This window comes from Galeopterus variegatus, unplaced genomic scaffold (assembly GCF_000696425.1).
Source record: "Galeopterus variegatus unplaced genomic scaffold, G_variegatus-3.0.2 Scaffold5357, whole genome shotgun sequence".
NCBI classification, from domain to species: Eukaryota; Metazoa; Chordata; class Mammalia; order Dermoptera; family Cynocephalidae; genus Galeopterus; species Galeopterus variegatus.
In genome coordinates, this window is record NW_007731468.1 from 383417 (window position 1) to 391761 (window position 8345).

General features: G+C 41.4%; 1 pseudogene; it reads left to right on the top strand.

The window, feature by feature from the left end:
* The first annotated feature begins 5340 nt into the window (after window positions 1-5340).
* On the top strand, window positions 5341-5983 carry LOC103604712 (annotated as a pseudogene).
* Window positions 5984-8345: the final 2362 nt, after the last annotated feature.

Consider the following 8345-nt stretch of genomic DNA (forward strand, 5'->3'; position numbering starts at 1 on the left):
CTTAAAACAAATAGAAAAAAGGAAACAAAGAGCAGAGAAAGAGAACAGAGAAAATAAGCAAAGCCTAAATTGTTTTTGTTTTTGCTTTAATTTTTAAATTATCAACGACATTTATAAACCCTTATCTAGTCTGATCAAGAAAGAAAAGGAAAATGCAAATTACCAATATCGGGAATGAAAGAAGGTGGTTATCACTACAGATCCTCTGAATATTAAGAGAATATATTATAAAAAACAATAATTTCACAAGTTAGATGAAATGGAAAAATTCATTGAGAAATGTGATTTACCAAAACTGACACTGGATAAAACAGAATATCTGAATAGCCCTGTATTTATTGCAAGACACTGAAATCTACCGCTGCCATGACAAGTTACTACAACTTTATCAGTTTAAATAACACGAATTTGCTATCTCACAGTTCTGTAGGTCAGAAGTCTGGCTCCTAGGAGCCTTTTTGGGGTAATGCGGTAGTTTCATATATTTGATCCTCCCTCCCCATCCAAGAGCCAGCAACAGGTGCTGAATCTTTCTCACACTGACATCTCTCTTACCTAGGTGCAAAAAAATTCTTTGATTTTAAAGACTTTTGTGATTAGATTGGACCCACCTTGATAATTCCAGATAATCTCCCATCTCGAGGTCTCTACCCTTAATCAAATTTACAAACCTCCCTTTGTCACCTAAATGAACATAATTGCAGTTTCCAGGGATTAGAGCATGTACATCTTTGGGGACTATTATTCTGCATACTGCAAAATCTTTATCTAAAGACTTACCAATTGGGAAATTCCAGACCCAGATGGTTTCATTGGTGAATTTTATCTAACATTTTAGGGAGAAATAACAGGAAACTACACAAAATCTTCCAGAAAATGGAGGAGGAGCAAATACTTTCCATCTCATTTTTATAAGGCCAGCATAAATGTAATATGAAAACCTGACAAAGATCTTACAAAAAAAATTACAATCCAATATCTTTCATGACCATAAATGCAAAAAACTTTAAAAATATTAAATCAAATTCAGCAAATTGTGTATGTATTCTTTTCACTTGCTTTATGTTTCAAAATTTTCAAAATGGATTTTTGGTGGGGAAAAAAAAAAGCAAGCTATGAAAATTGTCACAGCTGTCACCCAGCCATGTAGCCTGCCCTCTGCATCTGGTGTCTCTCTTCCAGTCACTGGAAATTCCAGAAACTACTGCTGCTTCACTCTCACCTTCCAAATCTGTCAATCTGTGAATTCCAAATCTATATATTTGACCAACTTCATCCTGGAAAGAAGAAGATTCTTGCTTTCTGCTTAACCAGGCAATCACAGTACTCTTCTCCACAGCCACTGAATAGTCAGTTTAAAAACATGGAAACTCAGTTACTGGTTAAGCCCTTTAATAGTATCAGTAGAGGGTTATGTCTGCTCTTTAAAAAAATGAAAAGTTTGATAGATTGTCATAGTTATGAAATTATAGTTGGCATTTGTTATAGGTTGATTGTGTCTCCCAAAAGATTCATGCATTAATCCCCTCTATAGCAGTGTGGAGGGTGGGAAATCCTATTACAGTAATTGAAAGGTGGAGTTTTTAAGAGGTGATTAGATTGTGAGGACTGTATCCTAGTGAATGGATTGATCCATTCATTGAGTAATAAGTTGACAGTTTAATGGGTGGTAATGAGTGTGTGCTGTTGGCTTTATAAGGAAAGCAAGTGGGCTGCTTTGCTCTCTCTTGCTCAAGCCATTTACCACATGGCACCCTGTGTTGCTGTAGAGTCACCACCACCAAGGCCCTCAACAGATATGTTCCCTGGATTCTGTACTTTCCAGCTTCTGAAGCTGTAAGAAATAAATTTTACTTCTTTGTAAATTACCCAGTTTCAGTATTCTGTTCTAAGCAAATGAAACTGACTAATACAGCATTCACTCATTTTTTTTGCTGAGTTCTCAGATTGCATTAGAAAACTGAGAAGGAGACTCTACCGGTTTCAGCAGCAATTAACCAACAACACAGAAAATTGAGTATATCAATTAAAATGCACATACACAGGCATGTTCCAGATAGAGTGAAGAAAACACTCAGTGCTGCAGATCACACTTGACCTCAGTCTTTGCTTCTGTCCTCTCCCCAGGAAATCACTCACCTGAGCACAGACTATTGCTCCCAAATGTCTCACTTCTGGAGCTTTCAGTCCATTCTTGGGAGGCAGCTGGCATTGCAAGAAAGGTAATCTCAGTGAAAAAAGTTTTGACTTTGCTGCCAACTGTCACAAGACTCTGGGGAGGAAAAAGAATAGACTTCATTTCTGTTTAATGATGCAGGGGAAAAGGTGACAGCCTCCCCAGTAGATAGATGTCCTGCTTAGCTTGTAGTGAACACATGGGTCAGATTGTCTTGTAAAACAACATCCAGAGCTTTAATGCACAGTCACATGGGGGGATTTAACAGGTCAGGTGCAATGGAGAGTTATCAAATAGGTCAAAGAAATTTGGAGCTTGTGTTGAAATGAATTAGAGGTGCCTGCAGCATGGTAATGAGAATGAAGGAGCTGCCTCAGTAATATACTCAACACTATTACTAGAAGTGCAAAGGGCATAGTCTAGAATTAGAATGTAGTATCATGCAGTTTATTACAATGTTCTTCAATTCAGCTGCAATGAAGAGTCCATTCTATGTCTATATTTTATAAGTGCAAGACACTCAACCACACTGTGGCTCAGTTTTCTTTTCTGTAAAATGGGTATAATAAAAATACGTCCTTTGTAAGTTTGATGTGAGCATTTTCTTGGTGACAGAAAACCTGGCCCAAAGTGTCTTTACTAATAGATCTTTACTGGTGCACTATAAGACTAAGGGCCCATGAATAGGACTGACTACAGCTGGAGGCTGATCCTAGACTCATACACAATCTATCTCTCCATTCTGTTTCCTCTGGATTTATTCTCAGCTCTGTGTGTTGGGTCTGGGGAAATACAGGCTCAGATTGAGACTTATCAACTCACTTAGTCTAGCAGATAGAGAGAAAGCCAGCTTTCTCAATGGCTTAAACAAAAGTCCTTTGGTTGAGTCATGTTGGCTCTGATTGGATGGCTTTGGAACCAGAGCTAAGTGGAAGTAGTGGGCTTGACTGGCTTAGCCCAGGTCACTTGATCCACTGTGGCCACTGGAGGAGAACTAAGCTCTATAGAGCTCTGTAGCTGAGATTAGGGGGTGGAATGTTCTCCCTCAGAAGGTTCTGCTGATCCAAGAAAGGGCTGGATATTGAGTGGCAAATACCGCAAATGTCCACCACAGCCAAATAGTCCCAATTTTTTCCTCATCAGCAATGTCAATACTAATATCCACTTTTAGCCCATTTTTACATACAGGCAACTTAACAACTCTAAGTAGAGTGTTGGAATCCACTAAATATTTCCAGTGCCTCTAGCAATCAAAATGGGATGTCACAGAGGTGAGTTCAGGTCACTTCTTGTGACAATTGGCTGGCTTTGTTCATTTTTGGTTAATCTCAGTAAGGAGTACGCTGACACTATTTGGTTCCTTTCAGCTCCATCCCACCCTCCAAGTTGGGGAGGCAGAGAACTAAAATTCTATTTCCTAGACCCTCCTGTAGCCAGAGTTCTATAGAAGGAGATGCTGCCAGGTAGATGCCCTTGCTTGAGATTAGGAAGGTGGAAGGAGGGATCTCTTCTCTTTACTTCTATTGATGAGTATGTAGAAGCATGAGGTTTCTCTGTGTCACTGTCCATCCTCCCGTTCTCTGGCTTCCTGGCATGAGAGGCAGCAGCTGCAGAAGCAGAGGTGGCTTCTTGGTCTGACTACAGCAGTGGCCACAGAGGGAGTGGCTCCTATGGATCAGGTCTGAGAGGTTTTGGGAACCATTCCTGGAAACAGCCTAAAATCCCCTCCTTCAGCCATTCCAGTGATTTTTCTTGTTGCTCATTCTCCGGGTTAGAGAGCTACGTTTAAAGTACCTGGACTGGTTCCTGTTTCCTTCTCTGCTCCTTGGCTGACACAAGGCATAAAATCTCTGGTGACCTAGGACAAGGGACAACTAACAAATATTTTTTATTCCCACCACTAAAAGTGATCCCAGGATCAAGAGGAAAAAATGGTAAGTGACTACTTCCAAATAAAAAGATCGTTTGAAATGTCTCCATGAAGGCAGTGGATTTCACTTAAAATCCTGCCTTTTCTGCTTCCTGGGCATGTATGCATCTTCCTCCTTCCAGTATCTTCTCATCTCTTGCAAAAGTGAGTGCCAGGGATTTCGTTAGAAGATTGGATTTAGTGGTGAGCAAGGTAGAAATAATTCCTGCTCTTCCTGAAGCTTTATGTCAGTGACGAGCTCTGTTAACCTCATTTTTAAAAAATTACTAAAATAAGGATAACTATACTCACCTTTAAGGTTAGTTTTATTACTCAGATCTTTTACAAATACTCCAAAGTAGAAAGGAAAATTTATTAGCTCTCACAAAGGGAAGTCCAGGGATGCAGGTGCCTTCATGTACGGTTGAATCCAGAGTCAATGAGAGAATTATGTGTTTGCTTTGTCTCTGTCTTGTCATCTATTGACTTTGTTTCTTTTCGTATACTAGTCTCACTTCTCCTACTAGACTCCCAGAACCTAGACTTGCTCATATGTAACAAAGAATATTAACAATGTCTTCCTTATGGAATGCTTGGAAGTATTATATGAGATCACATGTGTGAATCACTAAGCACAGTGCTCAGGATATAGTAAGTAGTCAAAACTCTTAGTTATTATTATTATTATTTTTAATATCCCAATATAGGTATGAGTGTCGGGGTAAAGCATTTGTTTGTTGCATCAATGATAAGCATTTATTGGGCTATTTTAAATAGTCCAGTGAAGCGCTGGCTGGAAGCCAACTCGTGTTGCCATGCATGGGTTACTCTTTGGCCTGGGTGGGGGTCCTGGCCAACAGTTGCTGCCCACCCCCTGCCATGTGGCTCCTTTGCTGGTGGCGGTTGCAGAGAAAAGCAGACACTTATGGTGAGAAGAGCAGCCTGTTAAACCTCTGCAGGTGGGGGCTGTCTACCTGATTGAGGAGGAGCCTGCACATGCCCAGATAGGCCAGGACGGGCAAGCAGAAGAGGCCGGTGCAGTGCTGGACACCCATGGCCACCGCATGGTGATGTTGTCTGCGATTCCCGGTGATGTTGTCTGTGATTCCCGGGGATGTCAAGGACGACCTGAGATCAGAGCCCAGCAGTGGCACCTGGGGTGCCACCCCCAAGAGAACCTCTGCTCTCTGGACAGTGATGGAGGGAACTTCCCTGATGGAGGAGAGGAGTATCACACAGAGCCAACCCTGCCCCAATGGGGGGCTCCAGTAACACCCACAGTCTGAAATCCCCAAAGGTGGATGGTGAGGAGAGAAATGTGATGGGATCAGAAAAATTTCACTCTGAAAATTTTAAATATGTCACAGGACCTTATAGATTTTCTAAACCCAAATAGTGGTACAGGTAACCTGCCTGTACCCTAGTCCTGTTTTACACCCTGTGGTGCCTATTTTCTGCCGGTTGAGCCCCTCCTATTGGAAATGCCTTTCTGGGCATTTCCAGCTCTTTCTCTTTTTATTTTTTAATTTTTTTGGGGGGGCGGGGGTGGAATGGAAGCATCTCAGCACAGACATCTTTCTTCTGGGTTTAACACCATAGCTGCTCCTAACATTTTGTTATTTCAAGAAGCTAAACCAATGGCTAGATTTAATTGTACAGATCAAATGTTGGAAATGCTGAAAATATTCACTTTTAATCGGACAGGTATAGAAGCCAAGAAAAATGTGGTGGTTACTCAAGCTGATGAAATAAACCCTCTTCTCAGCACTTTGATTAAAAAGAATGAATTGGTTGCTTGTATTTTCCTATCCTTTTTAATTACTTTTATTGTGTATTCCATTTGAACTGAAAGCATTTGGTGGCTGATTTCAGGTCAAGAGCAGGAACATGCAGAGTAGTGATGCAACAGAAGGGGAAGTCAAAAGAGGAATTTCAGTCACTTCTTTCAGAAATCAGTGCTGCAATTTCACACATTTTCTCCAGTGAGGTGTTGAGTTGCAATTTCAGTCAGATTAAAAGAATCATGCATTTGTTGAGCTACTGAATGTTTAAAAAAATAAATACAAAGTGTTGTTTTAACTAGTAGTGCAGTAAGCACATGCAAAAATATTCAGTAGAATGCACTCTCTTGCTTTTACTGCTTCACGTAATCCAATATTTTACGAGACTAATCCAGTTTGTAATGAGAAGACATATTCTGGAGGAATAGAGAGTAGAATGACAGTATGCTTACCACACAGAAGGTGGAATTAGGACTTTTAGATTACAGTTTTAGAAAACTCTTGATTCCTTATGTATGTCTGAAAAGGCTGGTTTTCTGCTTGTTTAGAGTTTCTCTTCTGGAGTCTGTAAGCAGGAAAGTGTTCTGTTACAGGAAGAGCAACTAGAATTGATTAGTCTGACCCCACAAATAGCAAGCGATAAAAAATAAATGAGTCAAATACATAAAAATCAATAAAAATTAAAAAAAAATAGTCCAGCGAAGCTTAAAAGTTGCTAATGATACTAGAGGAAAGGGGACATATTTATTAATTTAAGTCTGAGCATGAGCACTTAACTGGTATGACTGACTGACTGACCCAGAAAAGGTTGGAGGAGGGGAGCTAACATCAATTGTTCCCACTGCTTCTGGATGGGGAAGCTGAGGAATATTTCAAAAATTCTAGATGTGAACACAGAAACTGGTCAGAAAAGATGATCAGTGCTAAAATTAGGAGACAGGATTAAGACAGCCAGAGGTTACAGATAAGGCTGATGATGGACAGAAGTCAACCTCAGAGTCTCCTTAGGTCCCTTCCTGCCCTGCCATTTACCCAGTCAAACTCTCTGTGAACTCACAGTATTGTGTGGTGGGCTCAGTGTCCTGGAACCAAGGGTCCTCAGACGAGGGGACTGCAGTGTGAGGGCACACCTGCCTGTGAAGGAGGTGAAGCCTGACGTGGGGTTACTTCCCATCTTGGGGTACCTCTTCCACACCACACGGTGCCTACCTCTCTTGGAAGCTGGAGCTCTCTCCTGCCTTCTGTTTCATGGGGACTCTTGTCAGCTCTCCATCCATGACCTCCCCCTCCTCAAACTAATAAATTCAAATATATATAATGAGCTAATCTGTAATAGTACTTAAAATGTGACAGCGTCTGTTTTAAGCATTTTCCATGGACTAATTCACAGAGTTTTCCTGAGTCTCCTGACTCCTCTTTGATCTGCTTCACAGTTAAGTTGGGGAAGTGGAGTTTTAGGAGGTCTGCAGGACAACACTCAAATTTAATAATCCACTGGAGGGACTCACAGAACTCAGAAGAGCTGTTATACTCATGGTCACTCTTTATTACAGTGACAGGATAAAGATGGCATCATCAAAAGGAAGAGCACATTGGGTCTGGTCCAGGAGAGGTCATGGCACAGGCTTCTAGAGGTCCTCTCCTAGTGGAGTCATGGGCAGCACTCACTTCTTGCAGTAAAGATGTGTGGTAACATGCATGGAGTACTGCCAACCAGGGAGCTCACCCAAGCCTCGGTGACCAGAGTTTTAATTGGGGGTTTGTTGCATAGACCTGGCTGATAGCTTGTGTAGCTGACCTTAGTTTGCAGCCACTCCAAACAGTGCATGAATACAGTGTGGTCCAAGGGCATCACTATGAATCACATTGTTAACAGATTCTTTGTTGTGGCCCGAAGCTTCTATGTGAACAAAATCATTCTTACCAGACAAGACATCTCAAGTACTTAGAGGTTGCCTTCCAGGAGCTGAGGGCGAGGATCAAACCTGTCTTAGGGAAACATTAATTTTTTAACAGCACAGGAGGTAAGATAGATATTTCTGCCCTTTTTGCAGATGAGTAAACTGATGCACATTGAGATGAACTATGCATTAGTGGCCAGGGAGGAAAATGAGTCTGGGTCATCTAAGTTCTGGCTCAGTGCTCCTTCTAAGGCACCTGTGGCTTTCATACTTCTCCTCTCTCCTAACCCCCTGTCATTCACTACTTCACTTTATCCTGAGTGTGTTAGTCAGGAATCATCAGGCAGATAGAACCAATTGGATATGTAGACATAGATATATAAGAGGAGATTTAATGTGGAAATTGGCTCACATCATTATGGAGGCTGAGAAATCCCACAGTGTGCCCTTTGCATGCTGGAGAATGAGGGAAGCTGGAGGCATAATGCAGGCCGAGGCCGAAGGCCTGAGAACCAGGGAACTGATGACAGTGTACAGTCATGCATCGCTTAATGACAGGGATGTGTTCTGAGAAAAGC